At 45.3% G+C, this 20,587-nt stretch overlaps 1 pseudogene; it reads right to left on the bottom strand.

Annotated features, from left to right (window-relative positions):
• Positions 1-2,474: 2,474 nt before the first annotated feature.
• Positions 2,475-19,062, bottom strand: LOC100594535 (annotated as a pseudogene).
• Between the last annotated feature and the right edge of the window lie 1,525 nt (positions 19,063-20,587).

Below are 20,587 nucleotides of genomic sequence, written 5' to 3'. Positions count from 1 at the left end.
GTGCTGCAAAGAAGCTAGCCACCCACCCTAATCTTTCATTACACAAATCGATTTTCTACCTGGCCGGCAGCATATTGTCTGCTCCTTACTATACATGTGATTGGCAAAGATAAGGGAAGAGGGAGCCCCTACGTTGAACATGCCTGGCTCTCAGACAGCCTTTTCGTATTGGCACAGCTGCCAGCATTCACCCTTGCAAGCTTCCAGCTCGCTTATCTATGTCTGCAGCTCAATTTTACAGGCTGCTTTTGTTAGAAAAGAAATGATTTGGGGGCTGCTTTTCGTTAAAAGGGAAACTTTACCGAGGACTCTCTTACCCTCACTATCTGCCTAAATAATTTCTTTTTAATACCTATGTCATTTAGGATAGAAATTCCCAGGATCCATGGTGCTTCCATAGCAAAGGAAGAACCTCTCCAGGGAGGTGACTTTACAGTCGAGCCCTGGATGATGAGATTCGATCATGAAAGAATTGGAGAAGAGCATCCTGAGTGCAGGGACCGGCAAGTGAAAAGGTCCCAAGACAAGAAAAGATCACCCATGAGGAGGCCAAGGCCAGGGTGGCCACGAAGAAGGGAGAAGAGCTGGAGAGGAGACGTGAAGAGTTAGCAGGGCTCAGTGGTGCACAGTCTCTTAGGCTATGAAAGGAGATCAGCATCTGTAGCTGAATTTTATTTTGAGACATTAACTGAAGCTCTTCTATTCTCCTACCCCTTACCCTTCCGAGTGCTCCCACTGACAGAGCAGGACCATCGCCATCTTGGACAAACACCACCATTTTAAAGTTCGCCTTGATCAAAACTGCCTAAATCCAAAGGGCATCAGCCTAATGGCTAAGGTCAGCATGACCATAAACCACAAATGACATCTCTGACCAGAAACATTCCAACCCTAAGATAAACCCTCCCCAACCAGAGACACGCCAGCCCTGAGATAACCTCCCCTCTGGCCGGAGAGATGTCTGCACCAAGACAACCTCCCCTCTGACCACAGACATTCCAACCCCGCCATAAACTTTTCCCCCACACAGAAACATTCCAAGCCTGTAATAAGCTCTCTCACCCGAAAACCAATAAATACCCTTAGTCTGTAAGAAAGAGTGCTCCTGACCAAAATCAGCCAGAAGCCCCTATCAGGTCTATTCTCCAAAATAAGCCTGTCTTTGACTGTTGAGCTGCTTTTTGTGTTTCTTTCGTCTTTCTTTAACTCTTACACCACCAATCTTGGAAAACATTGTCTCCTATATGCACAGCCCTCTAGGGGTAAAACTGATGCAATGAGCACAAATATTAGAATTTTTGCTTTGGATCTCCAAGACACTGTCCTAAAAGTCATGGTGGAACCAGCTGTCTTGAAAGACAACATGCTTTAATAGCCAGGCTTTCTGAGACAGGAAGTAATAATGGGCAGATTTGTTGAGCATTTACTGTGACCTGGCACTGCCCTGAGTCCTTTACACTTAGTCCTCTGGACAACCCTGAGATAGGTAGTGTTGTCACCATTATATGGTTAGGACACTGAAGCTCAGACAGGGAAATTAACTTGCCCAAGTCACACAGCAGAACTAAGATTTGAGCCCAAGCAGTCCAGTTCCAGATCCCACGCCTTTGGGTGATGTCTGCTTCCAATGGTCTGGCTTTTTGAATCTCAAGGGTTGAAAGGGATGGCTCTGACTCCAACCCCACCCCAAGATGGGCCAGGGAGACCTGTGCTGGGAATGGAGGAGGAACCTAGAGATGAAAGGGTAGGGACCCGTCCTCCCACTGACGCTCTTATGAGAGTGCCCGGCACACAGTGGGGGAGGGAATGGTGAGAGGGGGCTCTGGGAGCACCTGTTGACCAGGCTGCCTGGGCAACATCAGGGAGCCCAGAAGAGAAAGGAAGGGGGCTCCCTGAAGGTAGGCAATGGGGGCTACAGAGGAAAGCAACTAGAAGGGCAGACACAGCAGTGGGACATTGGCAAGTAAAGGAACTAAAAATTCTGAAGCGCCAGCCAGGGCAGAAGATGCACCCCTCTTTCTCTGTGTTCTGGGCTGGCCAAGGACCTCTGTCCTGGGGGCACCAGCAGCCCAGATGAATGGATCTACCTCTACAGGTTCTTCTTCCTTACTCAGAGCCTCAGTCTTTCTCTTAAATGCCTTTTTAACCCTGGCCCCTCTCCTGCTCAAATACCTCCCATAGCTCCCTATTACCCACTGGATAAACTCCATAGTCTGCCTCCAAGAGAACCTGCTACCAGAGTGTAGGTCTCGTGTTCAGCCAGGGAGGCAGTCAGGGTGTTGCTCTCAGAGACGCCCACCTAATCCCCTGCCTCCCACTGACCCAGCCCACCTCTGAATCCTCACAGTCCCCAAGCACCCCGTGATGGCTCTGGGTGAGACTCAGGCAGAGGGAGCAGCACAGTTTTATTCATGGGAATCTGCAAAGGTGTGGGTGGGTGGGTCAGGTGGGGTCCGAGGCCAAGCCACTGTGGGTCACTGTGGGTCCACGCTCAGGGGCTCCACCCACAGCCAAAGTCCGCCCTCTGCATACATGATGACCTCCGGCTTCCTGTGGGGCTCCATGTGGTCTGGACAGACACGGAAGTGCAGCAGCGCGAGCGCCAGGACCACCTTCATCTCAGCCATTGCAAACGCCTGACCAATGCAGTTCCTGGTGAGGGGGAAGGGAATCTGACTGCACCCAGGATCCGCATCCCGGCCCCATCCCAGGCCCCAGACCCCGAATCAGGCACACACAGCTCTGAGTTTTCACACTTAGTCCTCTGGACAAGCCTGAGGTAGGTAGTGTTGTCACCATTATATGGTTGGGAAACTGAAGCTCAGAGAGGGGAATTAACTTGCCCAAGTCAAACAACAGAACTGAGGCTTGAGCCCAAGCAATCTGATCCAGGTCCCATGCCTTTGGGGTGGTGTTTGCATCCAGTGGTCTGGCTTTGAATCTCAAGGGTCAAAAGGGATGGTCCTGACCCCGACCCCACCCCAAGATGGGCCAGGGTGGGCTGTGCTGGGAATGGAGGAGGAATCTGTAGGTGAAAGGGTGAGGATTCGCCCTCCCCGTGACACTCTTGGGAGAGCGCCTGGCACACAGTTGAGGAGAGAGGGGGTGGTCTCAGGAAGCATCTGTTGGCCAGGCTGCCTGGGTAGCATCAAGCGACCCAGAATAAAAGGGGAGGGGGCTCCCTGAAGGCAGGGGAAGTGGGTCACAGAGAACGCCAACCGGGAGGGGCAGACAGAGCAGTGGGACGTTTGCAAGGAAGGGAACTAAGAATTCCAAAAAGGCAGCCAGGGAGGGGCAGAGAAGGGAGCTAACTGTGCCTGGGACCCCCATATGGGCTTGCATATCCCCGTAGCCTGGCCCAGACACCAGCCCCAACTGAGACCAGCAGATGGGAGTGGGGGTTCTGAGCATATCACAGACCATTCTTGGAACTACCCAAACCTGTTCTATGGACCTTTTCCCATAAACTCCAGAGGAGGAAAGGAAAGGAAATCTGGAACTAGGACCATTTGCAACATCCCCGGTTTTCACCCGCCACACCCATCACCCCATCTCTGCCTCAGACACAGGCCACCCTTATCTGGACCCTGCTGAGAAGGGAATAAAAGCCAGAGGTGGCCTCTCCTTGCTATTCTCTGGGTCGAAGCAGAAGGGGTCATAGACCTGGAGGTGAGACCAAGAAGGGTTGCTGGGTGGGGTCTCCCAGGTATGCCAGTCTTGGAGAGACAGACAGTTGTGTGTGTCTTGGAGGGAGGTGATGTCGGATTCTCTTGGTCAAAACCCTGCCCCCTCCTCTAGGACCCCTAAAATGGACCTTAAAAAGGGGGGGTATTGGGGAGGCAGCACCTCAGGGTCCAGCCACACAGTTGGGTTGTGGTGAGTCTCAAAATTACTGATGAGACAGACAATGCCTGTAGGAGAGAACGGAGCAGTCAGGACAAGGCCCCCCTGCCTGAGAGGCCCCTCTTCCTACCCAGGAGGCTCCTCCCCATGAGGCTATGGGCACCTTTGGGGATGACTCAGCCGCCTGGGAGCACAGTGTCCTGGGTGTAGCATTGGGAGATGACCAGGACTGGAGGGTGCAGCTGCAGGCTGTCCTTAATGCACATGGTCAGGAAGGGCAGCTAGGCCAGGTCATCCCTAAAGAAACACCCAGACCCAATCATTATCAAGGTAGCAAAGACACAACTCTCCTGTTCTCTGTTTGCAAGTGAGACCTTTTCTCCCTGTAATGAACTCCACATGGAACAAATATCTGAGGATTAGAAAACCAGAAAAAAAAATAGAAAGATTCCAAAGAAAATTTAACCAGGTAGTTTAAAAAGACATATTTTTAAAAAAATCAAAATGCCAACTGTAAAATAAAAAAAAAGAAAACGAATTTGCATAAAAATAAGTATTCTTTGTGGCAAGAGAGCAAACTCATAATCCAAATGAATAAGAAACAAAATATACATTCAATGTTTTGCTCGTGTTCATCACTGCACTAGAGATACTAGCAAATGCAATTAGACAAGGAAAAAAGAGAATATGTAATTGGAAATGTGGGGTAAATGTATCATTTTAGCAGACAGTGATTCTGAGTTTTTTAATAGGTTTAAAATTTGCTTAGATATCTTAGGCATATTTTGTTAAATCCACTCCTAGATACCTTTGTTGCCATGGAAAAATGTGTCACCTTTTATCTGGGTTCAGGGAAATTTATGAATTCATTTGGAATATAGAGATTTCATGTTTCTTGTTAAATTTAATCCAGGTATTTTATATTATTATTATTGGCATCTTTTCTTTCATGCTCTTTTCCAGCTGGTTGTTATTTCTACCAAGAAAGACTAATGAATGCATGTAAATGGTGTGCCCAATGAACACAGTACATGCTAAAAATGGTGTCTCATATCAATAGCAAAATTATTGATCATTTAATAAAAGCTCTTGGGATAACTGGGGAACAGCATGGAAAAAGAGTAAACTTAACCTGGTTCTCATGCCTTATAACAAGATAATGTCCAGATGAATCAAGTATTTAAAAAAAAATTTTTTTTTAAAATCTTAAAAGCTGTAGGAGAAACCATGGGAATATTATTTTATACTTCCAGATTAAGAAAACCTTATTTTCACACAGGTCCCAGGAGATATACAAGAAGAGAGCAATATGCACTTAAATGAGAAAAGGGCCAGGCATTGTGGCTCAAGCCTGTAATGCCAGCACTTTGGGAGGCCAAGGCAGGTGGATCACAAGGTCAGGAGTTTGAGACCAGGCTGGCCAATATGGTGAAACCCCCTCTCTACTAAAAATGCAAAAATTAGCTGGGCGTGGTGGCCTGCACCTGTAGTCCCAGCTGCTCAGGAGACTGAGGCAGGAGAATCGCTTGAACCTTGGAGGTGGAGGTTGCAGTGAGCCAAGCTCATGCCACTGCACTTCAGCCTGGGCAACAGAGTAAGATTCTGTCTCAAAAAAAAAAAGAGAAAAGATACAGAGCAGTCCATGAAGTGTATAGTACATTACTATGGAATTTTTTAAAGATGCTAAAAGTAGCTCTGGAAAAATACATAAAAATATAATAACTTAGACAATCTGTGTGCATGTGAAAATTGGGTGGTTTTGGCCATTGGGGTGAGTAAACTTTATAGATTTTGAACCAGTTAAGTGTATTGGTATTAAAAATTTAAATAACCACACAAAAAGAAGAAATGTCAAGAAAAAGAATTCGGCTCCCTTACTGGGTCATCAGTGTTTATAAAAGTTTTCTAGTGGATTCTCTTGTTTCTTTTAAGTATAGAATCAGAATCACCATCTGCCAAAATGATACATTTACCCCCACATTTCGAATTACATACTCTCTTTTTTCCTTGTCTAATTGCATTTGCTAGTATCTCTAGTGCAATGATGAATACAAGCAAAACCTTGAATGCATATTTTGTTTCTTATTCATTTGGATTATGAGTTTGCTCTCTTGCCACAAAGAATACTTACTTTTATGCAAATTCGTTTTCTTTTTTTTTTTACAGTTGACATTTTGATTTTTTAAAATATGTCTTTTTAAGCTACCTGGTTAAATTTTCTTTGGAACCTTTCTATTTTTTTTCTGGTTTTCTAATCCTCAAACATTTGTTCCACATGGAGTTTGTTACAGGGAGACTAGATGGATATCCATTCCACACACTAGGGCAGAATGTGTCACTGCTATGTGAAGTAACCCATTTTCCACATATCAACATATATCCAAGTCAACCAATAAAATATATTCAAATCAGGTTTAAAAATCTACCTGATTTTTTGAAGAAGTTGATAAACATACTCTAATTTTTTTTCTGAAAAATAAATGTCAAAAAGAGCTAGGTCAATCTGAAAATAAAATTTAAAGAGAGGGAAGTCATTCCACCCAATATTACAAACTACTACAGGCTGGGCACGGTGGCTCATGCTTGTAATCATAGCATTTTGGGAGGTCAAGGCAGAAGAACCACTTGAGACCAGGAGTTTAATACAAGCTTGGGAAACAAAGTGAGACCCCAACTTGACAAAATAATTTTTTAAAAATTAGCCAGATGTGGTGGTGCAGGCCTATAGTCTGAGCTACTCAGGAGGCTGAGATGGACTGCTTAAGCCCAGGTATTAGAGGCTGCAGTGAGCTGTGATTGCACCACTGCACTCTAGCCTGGGCAGCAGAGGGAGACTGTCTCCAAAAAAGAAAAACATAATGTTAAAAGAACAATTACAAAGTCACATGAATACAAACAGTGTGGCACCATTGCAAAAATAAGAAAATAGACTCATGAAACAGAATGGAAAACTCAGAGACAGACACATGAATAAGCAAAAATGTGACATCTGGTAAAGGGAGTCCCCTAAAACTCTTGGAGAAATGGACGGATTTTCTGGCTGTAGAAGAAAAAAAGTGGAGGAATTTAACTTCATAGAAATTCATCAAAAGTATCCTCCAAAAGTTAAAAGGCAATATTTTGTAACAAAACAGAGAAAACGATATTAATTTTAATACACATTTGTAAAAGTAAATATTTTTACAGAATCCAAAGAAAAAGAGCAAAAAATAAGAAAACCACTTCCATAAAAAGAAAACAAGTAACTTATCAACATGTGCAAGAGATGTTCAGTCTCACTCTTAATTAGGAAAATGTTCGTTAAAAGTAGAAATTTAGCCGGGCACGGTGGCTCAAGCCTGTAATCCCAGCACTTTGGGAGGCCGAGGCAGGCGGATCACGAGGTCGGGAGATCGAGACCATCCTGGCTAAGATGGTGAAACCCCGTCTCTACTAAAAATACAAAAAATTAGCCGGGCATGTTGGCAGGCGCCTGTAGTCCCAGCTACTTGGGAGGCTGAGGCAGGAGAATGGCGTGAACCCAGGAGGCAGAGCTTGCAGTGAGCTGAGATCGTGCCACTGCACTGCAGCCTGGGGGACAGAGAAAGATTCCGTCTCAAAAAAAAAAAAAAAAAAAGTAGAAATTTAAAGATTGACAAAGATTTAAAATTCAATAGTACAACACTACTTTTGGTAAAGTTACTGGAAAGCCTGTGCCATCAAATCAGCTAATAGAAATGGACTTTCTATCATAATTGAAATTGTACAGTGCAAATGGTCTTTGATTCTTCAATTCCACTTCACAGAATTTGTCCTGCAGAGATGTCTACACTTGTAAGCAAAGGTCACTGTACACACATGCCAACTGCCTATGGAAACCTTTACATAAGTGTCCAATATAGGAATGAGCTGAATAAAATATGAAATACTCAGAAAAAAATAGCTGTAAGACACACTGTTGAGTGACAAAAACAAGTTATAAAATTATGGGAAAAAGTATACAGATGTATATGAATATTGATGATTCATAGATAATTCATAGATAGAAGATATATCGTAGATGATGATGATTGATATATGAAATAGAGGAGAGAGAGAGATAAACAGACAATCCTATGGCTCTAGAGACCCATTTGGAGAAAGGGAGGGGATTAAGTGGGGTGGAAGGATTGTCAAGGATAACCCTTGTCTTATCTGTAATAGCTCATTTGGTGCAAGAAGACCTTGTTCTCATCATTGTTTTTGTAAATTAATACTCACTTTCCATGTGGTATATATACACAATGGAATATCATTCAGCCTTAAAAACACACAAAAAGTATGATTTACCACAACATGGAAGAACCTGGAGGACCTTATGCTAAGTGAAGTAAAACAGGCACAGAAAGACAAACACGCATGATCTTACTTATCTGAAATAAGTAAAACTTGATCTAAAATAGTCAAGCTCATAGAAGCAGAGAGTAGAACAGTGGTTACTGGAGGCCAGGGCTGAGGGGAAGGGAGAGGAAATGGTGAGATGTTGGTTAAAGGGTACAAGTTTCAGTTAAAGAGGAATAAGTTCAGATCTATTGGACACAGCATGGTAACTTTAGTTAACAATGTATTGTATTACCTAAAAATGGTAAAAAAAAAAAAAAAAAAATTTCAAATGTTCTTACCACAAATGTGATAAGTAAATGAGGTGGTGGATGAGTTCAGTACCTTGATTTAATTACTATAGATTGTATATATATATATATATATATATCATAATATCATACTCTATAAATATATATAAATAAAATTTCTCAAAAGTAAAAAACAAATTTAAAAACAAACTCATTTCCCAAAACTTGTTAATTGAGAAAATTTTTTTAAATCTCACATATATATATAGGTTGTTTTTGTTTCTTTTTTTTCTTTTTTCTTTTCTTTTTTTTTTTTGAGGCAGAGTCTCGTTCTGTTACCCAGGCTGGAATGCAGTGGCGTGATCTCAACTCACTGAAATCTCCGCCTCCCGAGTTCAAGCGATTCTCATGCCTCAACCTCCCGAATACTTGGAACTACGGGCATGTGCCAACACGCCTGGCTAATTTCTTCTATTTTTATTAGAGACGTGGTTTCACTGTGTTGGCCAGGCTGGTCTCAAACTCCTGGCCTAAAGTGATCTGCGCACCTCAGCCTCCCAAAGTGCTGAGATTACAAGCAGGAGCCAACCATGCCTGGCCTCAGAGATATATTGTTAATGCGCAGACCTGTGTGTATTTTATATACTTTTATTTATACAGAAAAGGGGAATGTGTGTTTATATAAATGTGGGCATCAGGATAGCCATTTTCTAGAAGAATACACAGAAAACTATTGACCACAGTCAACGCTAGGGTGGAGCTTAACAAGGAAGTTCATTTTTACCATAAACTCTTTTGGACACTTTTTTTTAAACCATGTGCATAATTTTGCTTGAAATCTTGGTTTGATACTCCAGAATATTGATCTGGGCAAAGATTTTCTGTGTAACATCTCAAAAATACAGGCAAAAAAAAAAGCAAAAATAGACAAATGGGATTATATCAAGCTAAAAAGCTTCTGTACAGCAAAGGAAACAATTAACAAAGTGAAGGAACAAGCTATAGAATGGCAGAAATTATTTCCAAACTGTCCATCTAACAAGAGATTAATAACTAGAATATATAAGGAGTTCAAGCAACTCAATAGTAAAGAAAAAAAACAACAACAAATCATATAATTTAAAAATGGGCAAAAGATCTGAGTAGACATTTCTCAAAAGATGGCATACAAATGGCCAACAGGTAGATGGAAAAAATGCTCAGTGTCACTAATCGTCATAAGACATGCAAATTAAAACCACAAGGAGATATCATCTAAACCCAGTTAAAATGTCTTTTGTCAAAAAGACAGGCAATAATAGATGCTGGTGAGGATATGGAGAAAGGGGAACTCTCACACACTGTTGGTGGGAATATAAATTAGTGCAGCCACTGCAGAGAACAGCATGGAGGTTCCTCAAAAAAACTAAAACTACAGCTACCATATAAACCAGAAATTTCACTACTGCCTATATATCCAAAAGAAAGAAAGTCAATATACTGAAAATATGCCTGCACTCCCATGTTAATTGCAACACTATTCACAATAGCCAAAATATGGAATCAAGCTAAGTGCCCATCAGTGAATGAATGGGTAAAGAAAATGTGGCATAGCTACACAATGGAATAATATTCAGCTATTAAAAAGGCTGAAATTTTGTTCTTTGCAGCAACATGGATGGAACTGAAGGTCATTGTGGTAAGAAAAATAAGCCAAGCACGGCCGGGCGTGGTGGCTCACGCTTGTAATCCCAGCACTTTGGGAGGCCGAGGCGGGTGGATCACGAGGTCAGGAGATCAAGACCATCCTGGCTAACATGGTGAAATCTCGTCTCTACTAAAAATACAAAATTTAGCCAGGCGTGGTTTGGGTGGCTGAGGCACGAGAATCATTTAAACCCAGGAGGCAGAGGTTGCAGTGAGCCAAGATTGCACCACTGCACTCCAGCCTGGGGGACAGAGCAAGAATCTGTCTCAAAAAAAAAAAAAAAAAAAAAAAGCACTATTTTCCTAACAGCCAGTTGCTAGCCCTTTCCTGTGTGCTGTCTTACCAATTGCCTTGCTCAAGCCCCTCTTGGTCAAAGGAATTGGGAATTCCCAGGCCCCTGGCTGACAGACAGCCACCTACAGCAATCGACAAGTGGCCACATGAATTTTTTTTTTTTTTTTTTTGGTATCTTCACTACTAGGTAAGTTCTCTGGCAAGTCAAGGACCATAAGGTCTCCCTTTGTGCAACGCTGTTTACCCTTCCCTTCCTCGCTTACACAGTCGCTATTTGGTTGGCCCCCCTCTCTGGGTAATGCTCGTTCTCTGTGGAATTTAGGCTTAATATCCAACTGCCCATTTGAAGCTTATAATCCACTTTTGTAACATTTTGCGATCTATATAAAGTGGGAAATTAAATGGGATAAGTGGGCTGGGTATGGTGGCTCACACCTGTAATCCCAACACTTGGGGAGGCCAAGGCGGGTGGATCACTTGAGCCCAGGAGTTCGAGACCAGCCTGGGCAACATAGTGAGACCCCCGTCTCTACAAAAAATACAAAAATTAGCCAGGTACGGTGGCGTACACCGGTATTCACAGCTACTTGGGAGGCTGAGGCAGGAGAATTGCTCGAGTCTGAGAGGCAGAGGTTGCAGTGAGCTGAGATCGTGCCACTGCACTCCAGCCTGGGGGACAGAGTGAAACCCTGTCTCAAAAAAAAAAAAAAGGAAAGAAGTAAAAGAGAAAAGTGAAAAAGCATTTGCTAAACTTAGGCTAACTGAAACCCGTTGTAGTGATCTTTACCAAACATAAGGACACCACCGAGCATCCCAAGGAACTTGCCACTAGGATGTCTTTCAGGCAATTGGAATAAGTTCAAATTATTGGGCAAGTTGAAAAAGAAAAAATTCATTTACTATTGCAATATGTTTGCGTTCAATTCAAGTTAGCAAACCAACAGATTTGGCCTAGGCATGGTTCTTCACATTATAATGGTTGTATGATTAGATTTGCTGTTTTGCTTTTTTTGTTTTCGAGATGGAGTCTCGCTCTGTCGCCCAGGCTGGAGTGCAGGGGCACGATCTCAGCTCACTGCAGCCTCTGCCTCCCAGGTTCAAGTGATTGTCCCGCCTCGGTCTCCCAAGTAGCTGGGATTACAGGCATGCACCACCACACCCAGCTTAGTTTTGTATTTTTATTAGAGATGGGATTTCACCATGTTGGCCAGGCTGGTCTCCAACTCCTGACCTCAAGTGATACGCCTGCTTCAGCCTCCCAAAATGCTGGGATTACAGGCATGAGCCACTGTGCTAGGCTAAATTCCCCTTTCTATATACATCTATCCTATTAGTTCTGTCCCTCTAGAGAACCCTGATAATACACCAGGCCATGCCATTTATCATGTGGGAGGGGATGTGGTTCCAGATCTAGACCCCAGTGGGATTATCAGAGAAAATCTCAAGATCTCAAACACAGAAACCATATGCTAATTTGTTTAATACATGGTAGGAAAAAGTGTGTGGTTAAGCCAGATTTTTATGATAAAATGGGAGAAATAACTCAGGAGACAGTTGAAAATCCCATTCTATTTCAGGGCTGTTTCGTTGAGGCACTCAGGAAATACACTACAAAATCTACTTCTGTTTGGATCTGTTATGTCTATATGTTAATATGTGTCATGTGGAGATACGATTTCACTATCAGTCACATAAAAGAGCTCTCATTAGTTGGTTTAAAGAAAGGTTGTTTCAAGCCGGGTGCGGTGGCTCATGCCTATAATCCCAGCACTTGGGAGGCCGAGGCGGATGGATCACGAGGTCAAGAGATCGAGAACATCCTGGCCAACAGGGTGAAACTCTGTCTCTGTAAAAATACAAAAATTAGCTGGGCATGGTGGCGTGTGCCTGTAATCCCAGCTACTCGGGAGGCTGAGGAAGGAGAGTCACTTGACCCCGGGAGGCAGAGATTGCAGTGAGCCAAGATCGCACCACTGCACTCCAGCCTGGGTGACAGAGTGAGACTCCATCTCAAAAAAAAAAAAGTAAAATTTAAAAAGTTGGTTATTTGAGCAAGGCTGGGTTGAGAATAAATAAATAATAAAAATGTTAAAGTAAACAAGAAAAAAAAAGTTGGCTGCACATGGTGGCTCCTGTTCATAATCCCAGCACTTTGAGAGGCTGAGGCAGAAGGATCGCTTGAGCCCAGGAGTTTAAGACGAGCCTGGGCAACATGGCAAGACTCTGTCTCTACAAAAAAAAAGAAAAGAAAAGAAAAGTTGGCTGAGCATGGTGGCTCATACTTGTAATCTCAGCATTTTGGGAGGCCAAAGTGGGAAGATGGCTTGAGCTCAGATGGTTAAGGCTGTAGTAAGCCATGATCACATTGCCTTCCAGCTTAGGTGACAGAGTGAGACCCTGTCTCAAAAAAAAAAAAAGAATAGAAAAGTAAATGTTTATCAGACTAGTAAAAGCTGGCTCAGAGGCTTTCCCGTTCACACGACTTTAGTAATCTTTGGTAAGATTAACTTGGTAAATTTAGTCTCAAAATTATTTTCTGGAATTTAAAATCTTAAAATCATGTTAAGCAATCCTAGGGTTTTCACTGGGAATTAGGGTTACTAAGAGTTAGAATGGTAGGAGAGTAAGATGTGTTTTTGGTGAACTTCATAAAAAACATGAGGATGTCTTTTTTGCTTAAGAAAATACAATTTTTTCTAGTTTAAAGGACCTTTCTACTGGCATTGAGATTAAAACCACTGTATCTAACCATTTGTGTGTGTGTGTGCGCGCGCGTGTGTGTGAAGTGATAAGTTTCTATTTGATATTAATGGCTAGAGTTCTGAAGTAAAAGCTGTAAGATCTTTTTTTGTTGTTGTTGTTTTTTGTTTTGTTTTGTTTTGAGAAAAGAGTCTTACTCTTTCGCCCAGGCTGGAGTGCAGTGGTGCGACCTCCGCTCACTGCAACCTCCGCCTCCCACGTTCCAGCGATTCCCTTCCCTCAGCCTCCTGAGTAGGTGGGATTAGAGGCGTCCACCGCCATGCCCAGCTAATTTTTTTTTTTTTTGTATTTTTAGTAGAGATGGGGTTTCACCATGTTGGCCAGGCTCATCACAAACTCCTGACCTCAGGTGATCTGCCTCCCTCAGCCTCCCAAAGTGCTGGAATTACGGGCATGAGCCACTGCACCCAGTCTATAATATCTTTATTTGTGGGTCTGTGTGTGTGTGTGCATGCACATGCACTCATGTTTGGATGTGTTTATGTGTATTTACATGTGTTTTGTTATTGTGGCCACAAGATACCAAATTGACTTTAAAATAAAAGAATACCTATAAATTAAGTAAATAAACCCAAATACTTTTCCAGTTCATGTGACTTAAGTAAATCTTTAATAAATAAGCTGGATTTAAAATTATTAGTAAAATAAAATTAGAAATGTCTTCAGAATTGTCAACATAAGTTATTGTTTAGATTTATTGGTCAAGCAGTTTTATATTTATCTCTGCTAAATATCATAAGATGTCAAGATTTGGCATGAGGGTTATCAAGCTATAAATGCAGCCCAGAAGAGAATTGTCTTGGCCAGGCGCAGTGGCTCACGCCACTAATCCCAACACTTTGGGAGGCCAAGGCAGGCGGATCATCTGAGGTCAGGAGTTTGAGACCAGCCTGGCTAACATGGCAAAACCCACCTCTACTAAAAAAAAAAAAAAAAAAAAAAAATTAGCTGGGCATGGTGGTGGGCACCTGTAATCCTAGCTACTCGGGAGGCTGAAGCCAGAGAATCACTTGAACCTGGGAGACAGAAGTTTCAGTGAGCCAAGATCATACCCCTGCACTCCAGCCTGGGCGACACAGCGAGAGTTGGTCTCAAAAAAAAAAAAAAAAACCAAAAAACAACTACAACAACAACAAAACACTAACACACCAGCCCGGGCAAAGTGGCAAAATCCTGTCTCTACAAAAAATACAAAAATCAGCCAAGCTTGGTGGTGCACACCTGTAGTCCCAGCTACTCAGGATTCTGAAGTGGGAGGATCACTTGAGCCGAGTTAGAGGCTGTGGTGAGCTGAGTTGGCACTACTGCACTCTAGCCTGAGGAACAAAGACCCTTTCTCAAAAAAAAAAAAAAAAAAAAAAAAAAAAAAAAAAACCCCTAAAGAATGGTTAGAACAAGAAAATTTTCTTGCAGTACTGATTTACTCTTAATAAAATTATAAAAAGTTTTAATTTTTAACCCAAAAGTTCAACTTTTGTTGCATCTCTCACTGTTTTCAGCTTTCTCTCCTTTTCAAGAAGTTCTGAGATAGTGACTGTCTCTTTCAGCTTTTCATCAGCCCCTGTAACTGTTTTTCATCACGTTCTAACTGATATGGCCTGATACCAGAAATATTTTATCTTAAAGTCTAAAGGAAATGTTTTCATCTAATATAACATTCTTGTGCTCTTGGCTTTAAATTCATCTATGAAATTAAAAACTCACTTATGACTCAGGACACAGTCTGTGTCTAAATCATTACCATTTTCATTAGATTTGACTTGCAGCTTATCTTAATGGACTCCCCATAGAGAAAAGCAATCACATTGCAGAAGGTCTTTTTTTTTTTTTTTTTTGAGACAGTCTCGCTCTGTCACCCAGGCTGGAGTGCAGTGGTGAGATCTCAGCTCACTGCAAGCTCTGCCTCCAGGGTTCACGTCATTCTCCTGCCTCAGCCTCTTGAGTAGCTGGGACTACAGGCGCCCGCCATCTCGCCCAGCTAATTTTTTGTATTTTTAGTAGAGATGGAGTTTCACCATGTCAGCCAGGATAGTCTCGATCTCCTGACCTAGTGATCTGCCTGCCTCAGCCTCCCAAAGTGTTGGGATTACAGGTGTGAGCCACCGTGCCTGGCCAGAAGGTTTTTTTTTTTGTTTTTTTTTTGCCTTTTGGTAACTGGTGTAACAAGTAAATATTTCATCTTATCAAAATGATTTCCATTTTATTGTTATTATTGAAATGCCTAAGAAAACTGAGATTGTAAAAAATTAAGATTATTACATTAATGTAACTTTCTTCATTGCTTTTAAAGTCCTTGTGCTCTTAAGTTACAGGACTTTGACTCCTGGGTCCAAAACGGACACCAAGACCTGCTCAATTTTAAATACCGGCAGCAGTTAAAGCCTCATCTTTGGACCCTAGAGAAGATTACAATCAAAATAAACTGTGTTCGTGAGACACAAGGCCAGAAATTAAAACTATTATTACCGAACCCCTCTAGACCCTGGGACTATCATGGAAAAGGTGAGCATGCAAGATTGTAAGGGCCAATTTTGAGAGATGAAATTAGTTCAGAGTTTCTCTATAAATTGAACATTAATGTTAAAGGCACACTGAAGCAAGACCAGCATCTGGCTTATATCAATTATATCTTACGGTCAAGATGATTGAAACTTGTTTATAAGATTTGAGAAACTGGCCCCATACCTTGTCCTTTATTAGGGCTTATTACTTGGGAAAGTAAGTCTCCTCTCTCAAAAATAAAAAATAAAGGTCTTTGCCTTTTTTTGAGGTGTTTGAGTTACTACTTTGGCTAAATGAATGACTTCAGACAATCACCTATGATCCTATTTTGTAATATTAAGTGTCTTAGACTTTTGATATTTGACTAACTTTCCAAAATCAACTTCTAAATTCAGTCTCTGGGACCTCGTTTTTTTTTTATATTAGATCACATGAAGTCCATGAGAGACATATTTGACTTATTTAGTACAATAAAATCATATTACATGAAGTATCCCTGTCAGTTTGGGAGTGAACGAAAGGGGACGAACGCAGAAATAAAGACAAAGACAAAAAAGATCTGTTTGAAAGAAGGGGTCGGGGGCTCCTTGCTTCTGGTGAGCAAGGGCCCTGAGCTTCTACAGCCCTTCATATTTATTAGGTGGAAAGAGCAGGAAGGGAGAGGTAATGGTTGGTCAGCTGCTTGATTTATCACAGGAACACATATATCTATAACAGCCACAGGTGCTTCTGTGACCCACATTTTCCCTGGTGGCTCCCCACACAGGCTCAATAAACTTGGATGATTTGAGACTTTGCCTTGGTCATTCACTTTGGTGGTCCGTGGGGGCCTGGTCATCAAAAGCCCAGTCAATGGGACATGGTCATTGTGGGCCTTGTCTGTGGTGACGTGGTCAGCCAGAGTCTTGTCAGTGAGGGGGAAGCCCGGTCAGCAGGACCTAAGTCAGTGGGGTTTTGCTCAGTGAGGAATTGGTCATTGGGGTCTATTCAGTATGGGCCTTATCTGTAAAAATCTAGTCAGTGGACCAGGCATGGTGGCTCATGGCTGTAACCCAGCACTTTGGGAGGCGGAGGTGGGTAGATCACCTGAGGTCAAGAGTTTGACACCAATCTGGCCAACATGGTGAAACCCCATCTGTACTAAAAATACAAAAATTAGCCAGGCGTGGTGGCACGCACCTGTAGTCCCAGCTACTCGGGAGGCTGAGGCAGGAGAATCGTTTGAACCTAATCGGGAAGCAGAGGTTGCAGTGAGCCGAGATCCCACCACTCTACTCCAACCTGGGTGACAGAGCCAGCCTCCATCTCAAAAACAAACAAACAACAAAAAACCTAGTCAGTGGGGGCGTAGGGAGTGGTATTTTGTTCCGTAGGGGCCTGGTCACTGGGGGTCTGGTCGGAGGGATCTGAAAAGTAGAGCCTCGTTAGTAGGCGTTGGGCGGTTAGCACCTGGTCAGTGGCAACCTCATGATTGTGGTTTAGTCAGCTGAGGCCTGGCAGTGTGGTCCTGCTCAGTCAGTGAAGGTCTCGCCACTGGAAGCATGTCAGTGTGGCCTGGTTGGCAGATCCCGGTCCATGGGATTTGGTTATTTGGGACCTGGTCAAAGGGGACATGTTCTGCGGGGACTACGTCAGCAGAGGCCTGGTTGTCAGGGGTGTGGTCAGTTCATGCGGTGCCACTGAAGGACTCCCCAGTGGGGCTACTCAGTGGGGCCCTGGTCAGTGGAGGCCTGTTGGCAGTGACCTTGTCATTGAGCTCTTGGCCAGTTGGGACCAGTGAGTGGGTTTGGGTCAGTGGGGCCTGGTCAGTGGGGCTGTGGTACTGCAGGCCTGGTCTGTGGGGCCGTGTCATGTGGTCTGGTCAGTGGGGCCCTGGCAGTGTGGGCCTGGTCATCAGAAGCCTAGTCGGTGGGGGCCTACTCACAGGGGTGTGGGTCAGTGAGGGCATAGTCACTGTGGTCGGCTTAATGGGATCCATTCAATGAGGGTCAGGTCATGGCAAATCTGGTCAGTGGGGTTTGATCAGCAGGGGACTGCTCAGTGGGGATCGGACCAGTGGGGCCTGGTCAGCAGGGGGCCGGCAGTTCCTGGGGCCTGGTCAGTGGGGTCCAGCAGTTGGGACCTGGTTGATTGGAGGGTCCAGCCCTGCGGGGCTTAGCGGGTGTTCTCCCCATGTGCGGGGATGAGAGATCGTAAGAAATAAAGACACAAGACAAAGAGATAAAGAGAAAACAGCTGGGCCCGGGGGACCACTACCATCAAGACACGGAGACCAGTAGTGGCCCTGAACGGCTGGGTGCGCTGATATTTATTGCATACAAGACAAGGGGGGTAGGGTTAGGAGGGTGAATCTTCTAAGTGATCGACAAGGTGAAGCAAGTCACGTGATCACAGGACGGGGGCCCTTCCCTCTTAGGCGGCCGAAGCAGAGAGAGAGAAGGCAGCATACATCAGCGTTTTCTTCTATGCACTTATAAGAAAGATCAAAGACTTTAAGACTTTCACTATTCCTTCTACCGCTATCTACCACAAACTTCAAAGAGGATCCAGGAGTACGGGAGGAGCATGAAAGTGGACAAGGAGCATCATGACCATTGGAGCACAGCACCACAGGGAGGGGTTTAGGCCTCCGGATGACTGCGGGCAGGCCTGGATAATATCCAGCCTTCCACAAGAAGCTGGTGAAGCAGAGTGTTCCCTGACTCCTCCGAGGAAAGGAGACTCCCTTTCGCGGTCTGCTAAGTAACGGGTGCCTTCCCAGACACTGCCATTACCGCTTGACCAAGGAGCCCTCAAGCGGCCCTTATGCAGGCGTGACAGAGGGCTCACCTCTTGCCTTCTAGGTCACTTCTCACAGTGTTCCTTCAGCACCTGACCCTCTACCTGCTGGTTATTCCTAGGTTATGTTAGTAATGCAACAAAGAATAATATTAAAAGCTAATGATTTACAATGTTTATAATAATGATTGATAATTGTCCATGATTATCTCTATATATAATTTGTATTATGACTATTCTTATTCTAACTATTTTCTTTATTATACTGAAACAGTTTGTGTCTTCAGTCTCTCGCCTTGGCACCTGGGTAATCCACCCCCCACAGGCACCTGGGTAATCCTCCCCCCACAGGCACCTGGGTAATCCTCCCCCCACAGTCGATAGGGGTCTGCAGCTGGGGCAAGGTCAGCAGGGATCTGATCAGTGAGACCTAGTCAGGTCCCAGTGGTTGGGGCCTGGCCAGAAAGGGTCCAGTAGTTGGGGCCTGTTTGGCGGGGGTCTGGCAGTTGGGACCTCGTTGGCGGGGGTCTCATAATTGGGGTCTGGCCAGCAGGGGTCCCACAGTTGGGGCCTGGTGAGCAGAGATCTGGCAGCTGCAGCCTCATCCATGGGGGTCTGGCAGTTGGGGCCTGGTCAGTGGGGTCTCTTAGATGGGGCCTGGTTGGAGGGGGTCCAGCAGTTGGGGCCTGGTCAGAGGGGATACAGCAGCTGGGGGCTATTTGGCAGGGATGCAGCAGCTGGCGCCTGGTCGGTGGGGCCTGGCGGTTGGGGCCTGGTCAGTGAGGATCAGATCAGTGCAGTCTAGGCAGTGAGGTCTGGACGCTGGGCCTTCATCAGCGTGGGTTTCGCAGTTGGGGCCTGGTCAGCAGGGGTCTGCCAGGTGGGGCCTGGTTGGCGGAATCCGGCAGTTGGGACCTGGTTGTCGGGGGTCCAACAGTTGGGGTCTGGTCAAAGGGGATCCAGCAGTTGGGACCTGGTCAGCAGGGCTCTGGCAGTTGGGGCCTGGTCATTGGGCTCTGGCAGTTGGGGCCTGGTCAACAGGGGTCCAGGAGCTGGGGCCTGGTTGGTGGGCGTCCAGCAGTTGACGCCTGGTCATCTGGGCCCGGCATTTGGGGCCTGATCGGCGGGGGTCAGATCAGTGAGGCCTAGTCAGTGAGGTGTGGATGTGGGGGCCCGGTAAGTGGGGGCCCAGCAGTTGGGACCTAGACAGCGGGGATCCAGCAGTGGGGGTCTGGTCAGCAGGGGTCTCATAAGAAGAGGCCTGGTTGGCAAGGGTCTGGCAGTTGAGGCTCAGTCAGGAGGAGTCCAGGAGTTGGGGCCCAGTCAGTGGGGTCTGGCAGTTTGGGCTTGGTCAGTGCAGTCCAGCAGTTGTTAGGGCGGGTCAGTGGGGGTCCAGTGGCTGGGACCTGGTCAGTGGGGTCCAGCATTCGGGGCCTGGTTGGCAGGGGTCTGGCAGTTGGGGCCTGGTTTGTGGGGATCCCAGAGTTGGGGCCTGGTCAGCAGGGGTCCAGCATTTGGGGCCCAGTCAGTGGGGTTTAGCTTTTGGGGCCTGGTCAGTGGGGTTCAGTATTTGGGGCCTGGTGAGTGGGGTTCAGCATTTGGGGCCTGGTCAGCAGGGGTCCAGCACTTGTTAGGGCCTGGTCAGTGGGGGTCTGATAGTCGGGGCCTGTTCAGCTGGGATCTGATTAGTGAGATCTATTTGGTGGGGTCCATCCGTTGGGGCCTAGTCAGTGAGGGCCGTGAGGGCCTTGTCAGCCGCAGCCTTGTCATTGTGACCTTTGTCAGTGGTGTCTGGTGAGCCAGGGCCTGGTCTGTGGGGCCCAGTCAGCAGGACCTGGTCAGTCCACATCTGATCAGTGGGACCTGGTCATTGTGGGGGGGGTCAGCTAGGACCTGTTCAGTGGGAGCTTAACCGTTGGAGGCCTGGTCAGTGGGATCCTGGGTGATCTCAGGCCACAGGTTTGTCCTTGAAGCCTCCTTGATTGCCTCCATCCGTGGGGTGAGGGGGTGAGTCACAGCACCCCAGTGGGCTTCTGGGAGGAGGAGGTGAGAAGGTGCCTTGAATCCAGCCCTGCCACAGAGACCTGGCACTTTACACACTACCCAAGTCACCCCAATGGGGGAGCCTGGCCTC

This window comes from Nomascus leucogenys, chromosome 10 (assembly GCF_006542625.1).
Source record: "Nomascus leucogenys isolate Asia chromosome 10, Asia_NLE_v1, whole genome shotgun sequence".
Lineage (NCBI taxonomy): Eukaryota > Metazoa > Chordata > Mammalia > Primates > Hylobatidae > Nomascus > Nomascus leucogenys.
The sequence above is the reverse complement of the archived record's forward strand: the minus strand, read 5'-3'. Positions and strand labels throughout refer to the sequence as shown.